General features: G+C 46.6%; 3 non-coding genes and 4 pseudogenes across 3 annotated transcripts; all 7 read left to right on the top strand.

Moving 5' to 3' along the window:
* Nucleotides 1–409: 409 nt before the first annotated feature.
* LOC147103657 (5S ribosomal RNA) lies at nt 410–528 on the top strand. The gene has a single exon (XR_015072684.1). It is a non-coding gene; the product is annotated as a 5S ribosomal RNA (ribosomal RNA).
* Nucleotides 529–2,949: 2,421 nt separating this feature from the next.
* LOC147103656 (5S ribosomal RNA) lies at nt 2,950–3,068 on the top strand. Its single transcript, XR_015072830.1, has one exon. It is a non-coding gene; the product is annotated as a 5S ribosomal RNA (ribosomal RNA).
* A 2,434-nt stretch (nt 3,069–5,502) lies between these two features.
* On the top strand, nt 5,503–5,621 carry LOC147103655 (5S ribosomal RNA). The gene has a single exon (XR_015072673.1). It is a non-coding gene; the product is annotated as a 5S ribosomal RNA (ribosomal RNA).
* Nucleotides 5,622–8,028: 2,407 nt separating this feature from the next.
* LOC147103654 (5S ribosomal RNA) lies at nt 8,029–8,147 on the top strand (annotated as a pseudogene).
* Nucleotides 8,148–10,570: 2,423 nt separating this feature from the next.
* Nucleotides 10,571–10,690, top strand: LOC147103653 (5S ribosomal RNA; annotated as a pseudogene).
* Nucleotides 10,691–13,096: 2,406 nt separating this feature from the next.
* Nucleotides 13,097–13,216, top strand: LOC147103652 (5S ribosomal RNA; annotated as a pseudogene).
* Nucleotides 13,217–15,657: 2,441 nt separating this feature from the next.
* Nucleotides 15,658–15,777, top strand: LOC147103651 (5S ribosomal RNA; annotated as a pseudogene).
* The last annotated feature ends 202 nt before the right edge of the window (nt 15,778–15,979 follow it).

The following is a 15,979-nucleotide window of genomic DNA, read 5'->3' as shown; positions in this document are numbered from 1 at the left end:
TAGCACGTTAGCAGTCCTCCAGTGGTCGGGCACCACACCTGTAGCCAGAGAGGATTGTAAAATGATGGTGAGAGCCTGTGCTATTTGGTGTCTTACTTCTCTTAAGAGTGTGGGATAGATTTGATGCGGGCCTGGGTATTTGTCCAGTTTGAAAGATGCTACAGCCCTTAAGACTTGGTGTTTGAGCATGTTTATTTGATGTAATATTTGAATAGAAGGCAATGAAGGGTTGGGCTTGTAGTTTGTTTGTGTGGGAGGCAGAGCAGCAAGAAGAGGTGGAGGGGGGGTGGGGGGTTGCGGGAGGAGTAAAATTTGTAAATGTAAATTGAGTGTTGAATACTTGTATGAATGCGTAGAAGAGAAAAAAATGGGCGACAGCTTTAAGTAAAGAGAAAGCCAGCCAGCATATGCCTACGGCCATACTAGTCTGAATGCGCCCGATCTCGTCTGATCTCGGAAGCTAAGCAGAGTCAGGCCTGGTTAGTACTTGGATGGGAGACCGCCTGGGAATACCAGGTGCAGTAGGCTTTTGCTGCCGCCACAGGCTGCTCAACGTTTTGCACACACACGCGCACACACTGCTCTTAATCAATCAACATCCTTTTTGCTGCTCTCTCTCTCTCTCTCTCTCTCTCGCTTTCCTTTGACCATTTCTTCGCTGCACATTCTCCTGCTGCTACACAAATGCAAGGGGCTCCAGACACAGGGCCGAAATAAGCAGAAGAAGAAAATAAGATAGCCAAAATACACACACTGGCGGAGGGCCACCAGGACACAGCAGCAGAGAGGAGAGACAAGGTGCATAGAAAACTCGGAGGGACAAACAGCAACAGAACAAAGAAGAATGTCGAAAGAGCAGCAGTTAAATTCAGGAAAAAAGCAAAGCCAACTAGCATGCTGTTGAAATGCATGTGTGTTAATGCGAGGAGCGTTACAAATAAGATTGACGAGTTGCAGGCGCAAGTTGCCACATGGGGTTATGCAATAGTAGCCATAACGGAGACCTGGCTTCAAAATGGGCGGAATTGGAAACTAAACAATCCTGGCTACAATGTAATAACATTTGTAGAAGTCGTGTGGGCAGATGTCACATGATCAGGCAGAATCATAGAAATTTACAGCACAGAAGGAGGCCATTCGGCCCATCTTGTCCGTGCCAGCCGACAAAGAGCAATCCACCCAAATCCCACTTTACAGCACTTGGTCCGTAGCCTTGTAGGTTACGGCAGTTCAAGTGCATATCCAAGTACTTTTTAAACGTGATGAGGGTTTCTGCCTCTACCACCCTTTCAGGCAGTGCATTCCAGACCCCCACCATTCACTGGGTGAAAAAATGTCTCCTCAAATTCCCTGTAAACCTCCTACCAATTACTTGAAATCTATTATTGACCCTTCTGCTAAGGGAAATAGGTCCTTCCTATCCACTCTATCTCGGCCCCTCATAATTTTACACACCTCAATTAGGTCTCACCTCAGCCTCCTGTGTTCCAAAGAAAACAACCCCAGCCTATCCAATCTTTCCTCATAACTAAAATTCCCCAGCCCAGGCAACATCCTCGGAAATCTCCTCTGCACCTTCTCTAGTGCAATCGCATCCTTCTTGTAATGTGGTGACCAGAACTGCACGCGGCACTCTAGCTGCGGCCTAACTAGTGTTTTATACAGTTGAAGCATAACCTCCCCGCTCTTATATTCTACGCCTCGGCTAATAAAGGCAAGTATCCCGTATGCCTGCTTAACCACTTTATCTACCTGTCCTGCTACCTTCAGGGATCTGTGGACATGCACTCCAAGGTCCCGCTGATCCTCTGCATTTCTCAGTGTCCTACCATTTATTGTGTATTCCAACTGAATTCCATTTGCCACTGTTCTGCCCACTAGACGAGTCCATTGATATCTTCCTGCAGTCTACAGCATTCTGTTTCATTATTAACCACACGGCCAATTTTTGTATCATCTGCAAACTTCTTAATCATACTTCCTACATTCAAATCCAAATCATTGATATATACCAGAAAAAGCAAAGGGTCCAGTACTGAGTCGGTGCAGGCTCGATGGGCCGAAATGGCCTCTATCTGCACTGTGGGGTTTCTGTGATTCTGTGAGCCCTGCGGAACCCCACTGGAAACAGCCTTCCGGTCACAAAAACACCCTTCGACCATTACCCTTTGTTTCCTGCCTCTGAGCCAATTTTGGATCCAACTTGCCACTTTGCCTTGGATCCCATGGGCTTTTACTTTCGTGACCAATCTGGCATGCGGGACCTTATCAAAAGCCTTGCTAAAATCCATATAGACTACATCAAAGGCACTACCCTCATCGACCCTCCTTGTTACCTCCTCGAAAAATTGAATTGCGTTAGTCAGACACGACCTTCCGTTAAGAAATCCATGCTGACTGTCCCTGATTAATCCGTGTCTTTCTAAATGAAGATTTCTCCTGTCCCTCAGAACTTTTTCCAATAATTTTCCCACCACCGAGGTTAGGCTGACTGGCCTGTAATTATGCGGTCTATCCCTCTCTCCCTTTTGAAAGAACGGTAGCACGTTAGCAGTCCTCCAGTGGTCGGGCACCACACCTGTAGCCAGAGAGGATTGTAAAATGATGGTGAGAGCCTGTGCTATTTGGTGTCTTACTTCTCTTAAGAGTGTGGGATAGATTTGATGCGGGCCTGGGTATTTGTCCAGTTTGAAAGATGCTACAGCCCTTAAGACTTGGTGTTTGAGCATGTTTATTTGATGTAATATTTGAATAGAAGGCAATGAAGGGTTGGGCTTGTAGTTTGTTTGTGTGGGAGGCAGAGCAGCAAGAAGAGGTGGAGGGGGGGTGGGGGGTTGCGGGAGGAGTAAAATTTGTAAATGTAAATTGAGTGTTGAATACTTGTATGAATGCGTAGAAGAGAAAAAAATGGGCGACAGCTTTAAGTAAAGAGAAAGCCAGCTAGCATATGCCTACGGCCATACTAGTCTGAATGCGCCCGATCTCGTCTGATCTCGGAAGCTAAGCAGAGTCAGGCCTGGTTAGTACTTGGATGGGAGACTGCCTGGGAATGCCAGGTGCAGTAGGCTTTTGCTGCCGCCACAGGCTGCTCAACGTTTTGCACACACACGCGCACACACTGCTCTTAATCAATCAACATCCTTTTTGCTGCTCTCTCTCTCTCTCTCTCTCGCTTTCCTTTGACCATTTCTTCGCTGCACATTCTCCTGCTGCTACACAAATGCAAGGGCTACACAAATGCAAGGGGCTCCAGACACAGGGCCAAAATAAGCAGAAGAAGAAAATAAGATAGCCAAAATACACACACTGGCGGAGGGCCACCAGGACACAGCAGCAGAGAGGAGAGACAAGGTGCATAGAAAACTCGGAGGGACAAACAGCAACAGAACAAAGAAGAATGTAGAAAGAGCAGCAGTTAAATTCAGGAAAAAAGCAAAGCCAACTAGCATGCTGTTGAAATGCATGTGTGTTAATGCGAGGAGCGTTACAAATAAGATTGACGAGTTGCAGGCGCAAGTTGCCACATGGGGTTATGCAATAGTAGCCATAACGGAGACCTGGCTTCAAAATGGGCGGAATTGGAAACTAAACAATCCTGGCTACAATGTAATAACATTTGTAGAAGTCGTGTGGGCAGATGTCACATGATCAGGCAGAATCATAGAAATTTACAGCACAGAAGGAGGCCATTCGGCCCATCTTGTCCGTGCCAGCCGACAAAGAGCAATCCACCCAAATCCCACTTTACAGCACTTGGTCCGTAGCCTTGTAGGTTACGGCAGTTCAAGTGCATATCCAAGTACTTTTTAAACGTGATGAGGGTTTCTGCCTCTACCACCCTTTCAGGCAGTGCATTCCAGACCCCCACCATTCACTGGGTGAAAAAATGTCTCCTCAAATTCCCTGTAAACCTCCTACCAATTACTTGAAATCTATTATTGACCCTTCTGCTAAGGGAAATAGGTCCTTCCTATCCACTCTATCTCGGCCCCTCATAATTTTACACACCTCAATTAGGTCTCGCCTCAGCCTCCTGTGTTCCAAAGAAAACAACCCCAGCCTATCCAATCTTTCCTCATAACTAAAATTCCCCAGCCCAGGCAACATCCTCGGAAATCTCCTCTGCACCTTCTCTAGTGCAATCGCATCCTTCTTGTAATGTGGTGACCAGAACTGCACGCGGCACTCTAGCTGCGGCCTAACTAGTGTTTTATACAGTTGAAGCATAACCTCCCCGCTCTTATATTCTACGCCTCGGCTAATAAAGGCAAGTATCCCGTATGCCTGCTTAACCACTTTATCTACCTGTCCTGCTACCTTCAGGGATCTGTGGACATGCACTCCAAGGTCCCGCTGATCCTCTGCATTTCTCAGTGTCCTACCATTTATTGTGTATTCCAACTGAATTCCATTTGCCACTGTTCTGCCCACTAGACGAGTCCATTGATATCTTCCTGCAGTCTACAGCATTCTGTTTCATTATTAACCACACGGCCAATTTTTGTATCATCTGCAAACTTCTTAATCATACTTCCTACATTCAAATCCAAATCATTGATATATACCAGAAAAAGCAAAGGGCCCAGTACTGAGTCGGTGCAGGCTCGATGGGCCGAAATGGCCTCTATCTGCACTGTGGGGTTTCTGTGATTCTGTGAGCCCTGCGGAACCCCACTGGAAACAGCCTTCCGGTCACAAAAACACCCTTCGACCATTACCCTTTGTTTCCTGCCTCTGAGCCAATTTTGGATCCAACTTGCCACTTTGCCTTGGATCCCATGGGCTTTTACTTTCGTGACCAATCTGGCATGCGGGACCTTATCAAAAGCCTTGCTAAAATCCATATAGACTACATCAAAGGCACTACCCTCATCGACCCTCCTTGTTACCTCCTCGAAAAATTGAATTGCATTAGTCAGACACGACCTTCCGTTAAGAAATCCATGCTGACTGTCCCTGATTAATCCGTGTCTTTCTAAATGAAGATTTCTCCTGTCCCTCAGAACTTTTTCCAATAATTTTCCCACCACCGAGGTTAGGCTGACTGGCCTGTAATTATGCGGTCTATCCCTCTCTCCCTTTTGAAAGAACGGTAGCACGTTAGCAGTCTTCCAGTGGTCGGGCACCACACCTGTAGCCAGAGAGGATTGTAAAATGATGGTGAGAGCCTGTGCTATTTGGTGTCTTACTTCTCTTAAGAGTGTGGGATAGATTTGATGCGGGCCTGGGTATTTGTCCAGTTTGAAAGATGCTACAGCCCTTAAGACTTGGTGTTTGAGCATGTTTATTTGATGTAATATTTGAATAGAAGGCAATGAAGGGTTGGGCTTGTAGTTTGTTTGTGTGGGAGGCAGAGCAGCAAGAAGAGGTGGAGGGGGGGTGGGGGGTTGCGGGAGGAGTAAAATTTGTAAATGTAAATTGAGTGTTGAATACTTGTATGAATGCGTAGAAGAGAAAAAAATGGGCGACAGCTTTAAGTAAAGAGAAAGCCAGCTAGCATATGCCTACGGCCATACTAGTCTGAATGCGCCCGATCTCGTCTGATCTCGGAAGCTAAGCAGAGTCAGGCCTGGTTAGTACTTGGATGGGAGACCGCCTGGGAATACCAGGTGCAGTAGGCTTTTGCTGCCGCCACAGGCTGCTCAACGTTTTGCACACACACGCGCACACACTGCTCTTAATCAATCAACATCCTTTTTGCTGCTCTCTCTCTCGCTTTCCTTTGACCATTTCTTCGCTGCACATTCTCCTGCTGCTACACAAATGCAAGGGGCTCCAGACACAGGGCCGAAATAAGCAGAAGAAGAAAATAAGATAGCCAAAATACACACACTGGCGGAGGGCCACCAGGACACAGCAGCAGAGAGGAGAGACAAGGTGCATAGAAAACTCGGAGGGACAAACAGCAACAGAACAAAGAAGAATGTCGAAAGAGCAGCAGTTAAATTCAGGAAAAAAGCAAAGCCAACTAGCATGCTGTTGAAATGCATGTGTGTTAATGCGAGGAGCGTTACAAATAAGATTGACGAGTTGCAGGCGCAAGTTGCCACATGGGGTTATGCAATAGTAGCCATAACGGAGACCTGGCTTCAAAATGGGCGGAATTGGAAACTAAACAATCCTGGCTACAATGTAATAACATTTGTAGAAGTCGTGTGGGCAGATGTCACATGATCAGGCAGAATCATAGAAATTTACAGCACAGAAGGAGGCCATTCGGCCCATCTTGTCCGTGCCAGCCGACAAAGAGCAATCCACCCAAATCCCACTTTACAGCACTTGGTCCGTAGCCTTGTAGGTTACGGCAGTTCAAGTGCATATCCAAGTACTTTTTAAACGTGATGAGGGTTTCTGCCTCTACCACCCTTTCAGGCAGTGCATTCCAGACCCCCACCATTCACTGGGTGAAAAAATGTCTCCTCAAATTCCCTGTAAACCTCCTACCAATTACTTGAAATCTATTATTGACCCTTCTGCTAAGGGAAATAGGTCCTTCCTATCCACTCTATCTCGGCCCCTCATAATTTTACACACCTCAATTAGGTCTCGCCTCAGCCTCCTGTGTTCCAAAGAAAACAACCCCAGCCTATCCAATCTTTCCTCATAACTAAAATTCCCCAGCCCAGGCAACATCCTCGGAAATCTCCTCTGCACCTTCTCTAGTGCAATCGCATCCTTCTTGTAATGTGGTGACCAGAACTGCACGCGGCACTCTAGCTGCGGCCTAACTAGTGTTTTATACAGTTGAAGCATAACCTCCCCGCTCTTATATTCTACGCCTCGGCTAATAAAGGCAAGTATCCCGTATGCCTGCTTAACCACTTTATCTACCTGTCCTGCTACCTTCAGGGATCTGTGGACATGCACTCCAAGGTCCCGCTGATCCTCTGCATTTCTCAGTGTCCTACCATTTATTGTGTATTCCAACTGAATTCCATTTGCCACTGTTCTGCCCACTAGACGAGTCCATTGATATCTTCCTGCAGTCTACAGCATTCTGTTTCATTATTAACCACACGGCCAATTTTTGTATCATCTGCAAACTTCTTAATCATACTTCCTACATTCAAATCCAAATCATTGATATATACCAGAAAAAGCAAAGGGCCCAGTACTGAGTCGGTGCAGGCTCGATGGGCCGAAATGGCCTCTATCTGCACTGTGGGGTTTCTGTGATTCTGTGAGCCCTGCGGAACCCCACTGGAAACAGCCTTCCGGTCACAAAAACACCCTTCGACCATTACCCTTTGTTTCCTGCCTCTGAGCCAATTTTGGATCCAACTTGCCACTTTGCCTTGGATCCCATGGGCTTTTACTTTCGTGACCAATCTGGCATGCGGGACCTTATCAAAAGCCTTGCTAAAATCCATATAGACTACATCAAAGGCACTACCCTCATCGACCCTCCTTGTTACCTCCTCGAAAAATTGAATTGCGTTAGTCAGACACGACCTTCCGTTAAGAAATCCATGCTGACTGTCCCTGATTAATCCGTGTCTTTCTAAATGAAGATTTCTCCTGTCCCTCAGAACTTTTTCCAATAATTTTCCCACCACCGAGGTTAGGCTGACTGTCCTGTAATTATGCGGTCTATCCCTCTCTCCCTTTTGAAAGAGCGGTAGCACGTTAGCAGTCCTCCAGTGGTCGGGCACCACACCTGTAGCCAGAGAGGATTGTAAAATGATGGTGAGAGCCTGTGCTATTTGGTGTCTTACTTCTCTTAAGAGTGTGGGATAGATTTGATGCGGGCCTGGGTATTTGTCCAGTTTGAAAGATGCTACAGCCCTTAAGACTTGGTGTTTGAGCATGTTTATTTGATGTAATATTTGAATAGAAGGCAATGAAGGGTTGGGCTTGTAGTTTGTTTGTGTGGGAGGCAGAGCAGCAAGAAGAGGTGGAGGGGGGGTGGGGGGTTGCGGGAGGAGTAAAATTTGTAAATGTAAATTGAGTGTTGAATACTTGTATGAATGCGTAGAAGAGAAAAAAATGGGCGACAGCTTTAAGTAAAGAGAAAGCCAGCCAGCATATGCCTACGGCCATACTAGTCTGAATGCGCCCGATCTCGTCTGATCTCGGAAGCTAAGCAGCGTCAGGCCTGGTTAGTACTTGGATGGGAGACTGCCTGGGAATACCAGGTGCAGTAGGCTTTTGCTGCCGCCACAGGCTGCTCAACGTTTTGCACACACACGCGCACACACTGCTCTTAATCAATCAACATCCTTTTTGCTGCTCTCTCTCTCTCTCTCTCTCTCTCTCGCTTTCCTTTGACCATTTCTTCGCTGCACATTCTCCTGCTGCTACACAAATGCAAGGGGCTCCAGACACAGGGCCGAAATAAGCAGAAGAAGAAAATAAGATAGCCAAAATACACACACTGGCGGAGGGCCACCAGGACACAGCAGCAGAGAGGAGAGACAAGGTGCATAGAAAACTCGGAGGGACAAACAGCAACAGAACAAAGAAGAATGTAGAAAGAGCAGCAGTTAAATTCAGGAACAAAGCAAAGCCAACTAGCATGCTGTTGAAATGCATGTGTGTTAATGCGAGGAGTGTTACAAATAAGATTGACGAGTTGCAGGCGCAAGTTGCCACATGGGGTTAGGCAATAGTAGCCATAACGGAGACCTGGCTTCAAAATGGGCGGAATTGGAAACTAAACAATCCTGGCTACAATGTAATAACATTTGTAGAAGTCGTGTGGGCAGATGTCACATGATCAGGCAGAATCATAGAAATTTACAGCACAGAAGGAGGCCATTCGGCCCATCTTGTCCGTGCCAGCCGACAAAGAGCAATCCACCCAAATCCCACTTTACAGCACTTGGTCCGTAGCCTTGTAGGTTACGGCAGTTCAAGTGCATATCCAAGTACTTTTTAAACGTGATGAGGGTTTCTGCCTCTACCACCCTTTCAGGCAGTGCATTCCAGACCCCCACCATTCACTGGGTGAAAAAATGTCTCCTCAAATTCCCTGTAAACCTCCTACCAATTACTTGAAATCTATTATTGACCCTTCTGCTAAGGGAAATAGGTCCTTCCTATCCACTCTATCTCGGCCCCTCATAATTTTACACACCTCAATTAGGTCTCGCCTCAGCCTCCTGTATTCCAAAGAAAACAACCCCAGCCTATCCAATCTTTCCTCATAGCTAAAATTCCCCAGCCCAGGCAACATCCTCGGAAATCTCCTCTGCACCTTCTCTAGTGCAATCGCATCCTTCTTGTAATGTGGTGACCAGAACTGCACGCGGCACTCTAGCTGCGGCCTAACTAGTGTTTTATACAGTTGAAGCATAACCTCCCCGCTCTTATATTCTACGCCTCGGCTAATAAAGGCAAGTATCCCGTATGCCTGCTTAACCACTTTATCTACCTGTCCTGCTACCTTCAGGGATCTGTGGACATGCACTCCAAGGTCCCGCTGATCCTCTGCATTTCTCAGTGTCCTACCATTTATTGTGTATTCCAACTGAATTCCATTTGCCACTGTTCTGCCCACTAGACGAGTCCATTGATATCTTCCTGCAGTCTACAGCATTCTGTTTCATTATTAACCACACGGCCAATTTTTGTATCATCTGCAAACTTCTTAATCATACTTCCTACATTCAAATCCAAATCATTGATATATACCAGAAAAAGCAAAGGGCCCAGTACTGAGTCGGTGCAGGCTCGATGGGCCGAAATGGCCTCTATCTGCACTGTGGGGTTTCTGTGATTCTGTGAGCCCTGCGGAACCCCACTGGAAACAGCCTTCCGGTCACAAAAACACCCTTCGACCATTACCCTTTGTTTCCTGCCTCTGAGCCAATTTTGGATCCAACTTGCCACTTTGCCTTGGATCCCATGGGCTTTTACTTTCGTGACCAATCTGGCATGCGGGACCTTATCAAAAGCCTTGCTAAAATCCATATAGACTACATCAAAGACACTACCCTCATCGACCCTCCTTGTTACCTCCTCGAAAAATTGAATTGCGTTAGTCAGACACGACCTTCCGTTAAGAAATCCATGCTGACTGTCCCTGATTAATCCGTGTCTTTCTAAATGAAGATTTCTCCTGTCCCTCAGAACTTTTTCCAATAATTTTCCCACCACCGAGGTTAGGCTGACTGGCCTGTAATTATGCGGTCTATCCCTCTCTCCCTTTTGAAAGAACGGTAGCACGTTAGCAGTCCTCCAGTGGTCGGGCACCACACCTGTAGCCAGAGAGGATTGTAAAATGATGGTGAGAGCCTGTGCTATTTGGTGTCTTACTTCTCTTAAGAGTGTGGGATAGATTTGATGCGGGCCTGGGTATTTGTCCAGTTTGAAAGATGCTACAGCCCTTAAGACTTGGTGTTTGAGCATGTTTATTTGATGTAATATTTGAATAGAAGGCAATGAAGGGTTGGGCTTGTAGTTTGTTTGTGTGGGAGGCAGAGCAGCAAGAAGAGGTGGAGGGGGGGTGGGGGGTTGCGGGAGGAGTAAAATTTGTAAATGTAAATTGAGTGTTGAATACTTGTATGAATGCGTAGAAGAGAAAAAAATGGGCGACAGCTTTAAGTAAAGAGAAAGCCAGCTAGCATATGCCTACGGCCATACTAGTCTGAATGCGCCCGATCTCGTCTGATCTCTGGAAGCTAAGCAGAGTCAGGCCTGGTTAGTACTTGGATGGGAGACTGCCTGGGAATACCAGGTGCAGTAGGCTTTTGCTGCCGCCACAGGCTGCTCAACGTTTTGCACACACACGCGCACACACTGCTCTTAATCAATCAACATCCTTTTTGCTGCTCTCTCTCTCTCTCTCTCTTGCTTTCCTTTGACCATTTCTTCGCTGCACATTCTCCTGCTGCTACACAAATGCAAGGGGCTCCAGACACAGGGCCGAAATAAGCAGAAGAAGAAAATAAGATAGCCAAAATACACACACTGGCGGAGGGCCACCAGGACACAGCAGCAGAGAGGAGAGACAAGGTGCATAGAAAACTCGGAGGGACAAACAGCAACAGAACAAAGAAGAATGTCGAAAGAGCAGCAGTTAAATTCAGGAAAAAAGCAAAGCCAACTAGCATGCTGTTGAAATGCATGTGTGTTAATGCGAGGAGCGTTACAAATAAGATTGACGAGTTGCAGGCGCAAGTTGCCACATGGGGTTATGCAATAGTAGCTATAACGGAGACCTGGCTTCAAAATGGGCGGAATTGGAAACTAAACAATCCTGGCTACAATGTAATAACATTTGTAGAAGTCGTGTGGGCAGATGTCACATGATCAGGCAGAATCATAGAAATTTACAGCACAGAAGGAGGCCATTCGGCCCATCTTGTCCGTGCCAGCCGACAAAGAGCAATCCACCCAAATCCCACTTTACAGCACTTGGTCCGTAGCCTTGTAGGTTACGGCAGTTCAAGTGCATATCCAAGTACTTTTTAAACGTGATGAGGGTTTCTGCCTCTACCACCCTTTCAGGCAGTGCATTCCAGACCCCCACCATTCACTGGGTGAAAAAATGTCTCCTCAAATTCCCTGTAAACCTCCTACCAATTACTTGAAATCTATTATTGACCCTTCTGCTAAGGGAAATAGGTCCTTCCTATCCACTCTATCTCGGCCCCTCATAATTTTACACACCTCAATTAGGTCTCGCCTCAGCCTCCTGTGTTCCAAAGAAAACAACCCCAGCCTATCCAATCTTTCCTCATAACTAAAATTCCCCAGCCCAGGCAACATCCTCGGAAATCTCCTCTGCACCTTCTCTAGTGCAATCGCATCCTTCTTGTAATGTGGTGACCAGAACTGCACGCGGCACTCTAGCTGCGGCCTAACTAGTGTTTTATACAGTTGAAGCATAACCTCCCCGCTCTTATATTCTACGCCTCGGCTAATAAAGGCAAGTATCCCGTATGCCTGCTTAACCACTTTATCTACCTGTCCTGCTACCTTCAGGGATCTGTGGACATGCACTCCAAGGTCCCGCTGATCCTCTGCATTTCTCAGTGTCCTACCATTTATTGTGTATTCCAACTGAATTCCATTTGCCACTGTTCTGCCCACTAGACGAGTCCATTGATATCTTCCTGCAGTCTACAGCATTCTGTTTCATTATTAACCACACGGCCAATTTTTGTATCATCTGCAAACTTCTTAATCATACTTCCTACATTCAAATCCAAATCATTGATATATACCAGAAAAAGCAAAGGGCCCAGTACTGAGTCGGTGCAGGCTCGATGGGCCGAAATGGCCTCTATCTGCACTGTGGGGTTTCTGTGATTCTGTGAGCCCTGCGGAACCCCACTGGAAACAGCCTTCCGGTCACAAAAACACCCTTCGACCATTACCCTTTGTTTCCTGCCTCTGAGCCAATTTTGGATCCAACTTGCCACTTTGCCTTGGATCCCATGGGCTTTTACTTTCGTGACCAATCTGGCATGCGGGACCTTATCAAAAGCCTTGCTAAAATCCATATAGACTACATCAAAGGCACTACCCTCATCGACCCTCCTCGAAAAATTGAATTGCGTTAGTCAGACACGACCTTCCGTTAAGAAATCCATGCTGACTGTCCCTGATTAATCCGTGTCTTTCTAAATGAAGATTTCTCCTGTCCCTCAGAACTTTTTCCAATAATTTTCCCACCACCGAGGTTAGGCTGACTGGCCTGTAATTATGCGGTCTATCCCTCTCTCCCTTTTGAAAGAACGGTAGCACGTTAGCAGTCCTCCAGTGGTCGGGCACCACACCTGTAGCCAGAGAGGATTGTAAAATGATGGTGAGAGCCTGTGCTATTTGGTGTCTTACTTCTCTTAAGAGTGTGGGATAGATTTGATGCGGGCCTGGGTATTTGTCCAGTTTGAAAGATACTACAGCCCTTAAGACTTGGTGTTTGAGCATGTTTATTTGATGTAATATTTGAATAGAAGGCAATGAAGGGTTGGGCTTGTAGTTTGTTTGTGTGGGAGGCAGAGCAGCAAGAAGAGGTGGAGGGGGGGTGGGGGGTTGCGGGAGGAGTAAAATTTGTAAATGTAAATTGAGTGTTGAATACTTGTATGAATGCGTAGAAGAGAAAAAAATGGGCGACAGCTTTAAGTAAAGAGAAAGCCAGCTAGCATATGCCTACGGCCATACTAGTCTGAATGCGCCCGATCTCGTCTGATCTCTGGAAGCTAAGCAGAGTCAGGCCTGGTTAGTACTTGGATGGGAGACCGCCTGGGAATACCGGGTGCAGTAGGCTTTTGCTGCCGCCACAGGCTGCTCAACGTTTTGCACACACACGCGCACACACTGCTCTTAATCAATCAACATCCTTTTTGCTGCTCTCTCTCTCTCTCTCTCTCTCTCTCTCTCTGTCTCTCTCTCTCGCTTTCCTTTGACCATTTCTTCGCTGCACATTCTCCTGCTGCTACACAAATGCAAGGGGCTCCAGACACAGGGCCGAAATAAGCAGAAGAAGAAAATAAGATAGCCAAAATACACACACTGGCGGAGGGCCACCAGGACACAGCAGCAGAGAGGAGAGACAAGGTGCATAGAAAACTCGGAGGGACAAACAGCAACAGAACAAAGAAGAATGTCGAAAGAGCAGCAGTTAAATTCAGGAAAAAAGCAAAGCCAACTAGCATGCTGTTGAAATGCATGTGTGTTAATGCGAGGAGCGTTACAAATAAGATTGACGAGTTGCAGGCGCAAGTTGCCACATGGGGTTATGCAATAGTAGCTATAACGGAGACCTGGCTTCAAAATGGGCGGAATTGGAAACTAAACAATCCTGGCTACAATGTAATAACATTTGTAGAAGTCGTGTGGGCAGATGTCACATGATCAGGCAGAATCATAGAAATTTACAGCACAGAAGGAGGCCATTCGGCCCATCTTGTCCGTGCCAGCCGACAAAGAGCAATCCACCCAAATCCCACTTTACAGCACTTGGTCCGTAGCCTTGTAGGTTACGGCAGTTCAAGTGCATATCCAAGTACTTTTTAAACGTGATGAGGGTTTCTGCCTCTACCACCCTTTCAGGCAGTGCATTCCAGACCCCCACCATTCACTGGGTGAAAAAATGTCTCCTCAAATTCCCTGTAAACCTCCTACCAATTACTTGAAATCTATTATTGACCCTTCTGCTAAGGGAAATAGGTCCTTCCTATCCACTCTATCTCGGCCCCTCATAATTTTACACACCTCAATTAGGTCTCGCCTCAGCCTCCTGTGTTCCAAAGAAAACAACCCCAGCCTATCCAATCTTTCCTCATAACTAAAATTCCCCAGCCCAGGCAACATCCTCGGAAATCTCCTCTGCACCTTCTCTCGTGCAATCGCATCCTTCTTGTAATGTGGTGACCAGAACTGCACGCGGCACTCTAGCTGCGGCCTAACTAGTGTTTTATACAGTTGAAGCATAACCTCCCCGCTCTTATATTCTACGCCTCGGCTAATAAAGGCAAGTATCCCGTATGCCTGCTTAACCACTTTATCTACCTGTCCTGCTACCTTCAGGGATCTGTGGACATGCACTCCAAGGTCCCGCTGATCCTCTGCATTTCTCAGTGTCCTACCATTTATTGTGTATTCCAACTGAATTCCATTTGCCACTGTTCTGCCCACTAGACGAGTCCATTGATATCTTCCTGCAGTCTACAGCATTCTGTTTCATTATTAACCACACGGCCAATTTTTGTATCATCTGCAAACTTCTTAATCATACTTCCTACATTCAAATCCAAATCATTGATATATACCAGAAAAAGCAAAGGGCCCAGTACTGAGTCGGTGCAGGCTCGATGGGCCGAAATGGCCTCTATCTGCACTGTGGGGTTTCTGTGATTCTCTGAGCCCTGCGGAACCCCACTGGAAACAGCCTTCCGGTCACAAAAACACCCTTCGACCATTACCCTTTGTTTCCTGCCTCTGAGCCAATTTTGGATCCAACTTGCCACTTTGCCTTGGATCCCATGGGCTTTTACTTTCGTGACCAATCTGGCATGCGGGACCTTATCAAAAGCCTTGCTAAAATCCATATAGACTACATCAAAGGCACTACCCTCATCGACCCTCCTTGTTACCTCCTCGAAAAATTGAATTCCGTTAGTCAGACACGACCTTCCGTTAAGAAATCCATGCTGACTGTCCCTGATTAATCCGTGTCTTTCTAAATGAAGATTTCTCCTGTCCCTCAGAACTTTTTCCAATAATTTTCCCACCACCGAGGTTAGGCTGACTGGCCTGTAATTATGCGGTCTATCCCTCTCTCCCTTTTGAAAGAACGGTAGCACGTTAGCAGTCCTCCAGTGGTCGGGCACCACACCTGTAGCCAGAGAGGATTGTAAAATGATGGTGAGAGCCTGTGCTATTTGGTGTCTTACTTCTCTTAAGAGTGTGGGATAGATTTGATGCGGGCCTGGGTATTTGTCCAGTTTGAAAGATACTACAGCCCTTAAGACTTGGTGTTTGAGCATGTTTATTTGATGTAATATTTGAATAGAAGGCAATGAAGGGTTGGGCTTGTAGTTTGTTTGTGTGGGAGGCAGAGCAGCAAGAAGAGGTGGAGGGGGGGTGGGGGGTTGCGGGAGGAGTAAAATTTGTAAATGTAAATTGAGTGTTGAATACTTGTATGAATGCGTAGAAGAGAAAAAAATGGGCGACAGCTTTAAGTAAAGAGAAAGCCAGCTAGCATATGCCTACGGCCATACTAGTCTGAATGCGCCCGATCTCGTCTGATCTCTGGAAGCTAAGCAGAGTCAGGCCTGGTTAGTACTTGGATGGGAGACCGCCTGGGAATACCGGGTGCAGTAGGCTTTTGCTGCCGCCACAGGCTGCTCAACGTTTTGCACACACACGCGCACACACTGCTCTTAATCAATCAACATCCTTTTTGCTGCTCTCTCTCTCTCTCTCTCTCTCTCTCTCTCTGTCTCTCTCTCTCGCTTTCCTTTGACCATTTCTTCGCTGCACATTCTCCTGCTGCTACACAAATGCAAGGGGCTCCAGACACAGGGCC

This window comes from Somniosus microcephalus, chromosome 19, assembly GCF_052327205.1.
Source record: "Somniosus microcephalus isolate GS21.2 chromosome 19, FLI_Smic_1.0, whole genome shotgun sequence".
Taxonomy (NCBI): Eukaryota; Metazoa; Chordata; class Chondrichthyes; order Squaliformes; family Somniosidae; genus Somniosus; species Somniosus microcephalus.
The sequence above is the reverse complement of the archived record's forward strand: the minus strand, read 5'-3'. Positions and strand labels throughout refer to the sequence as shown.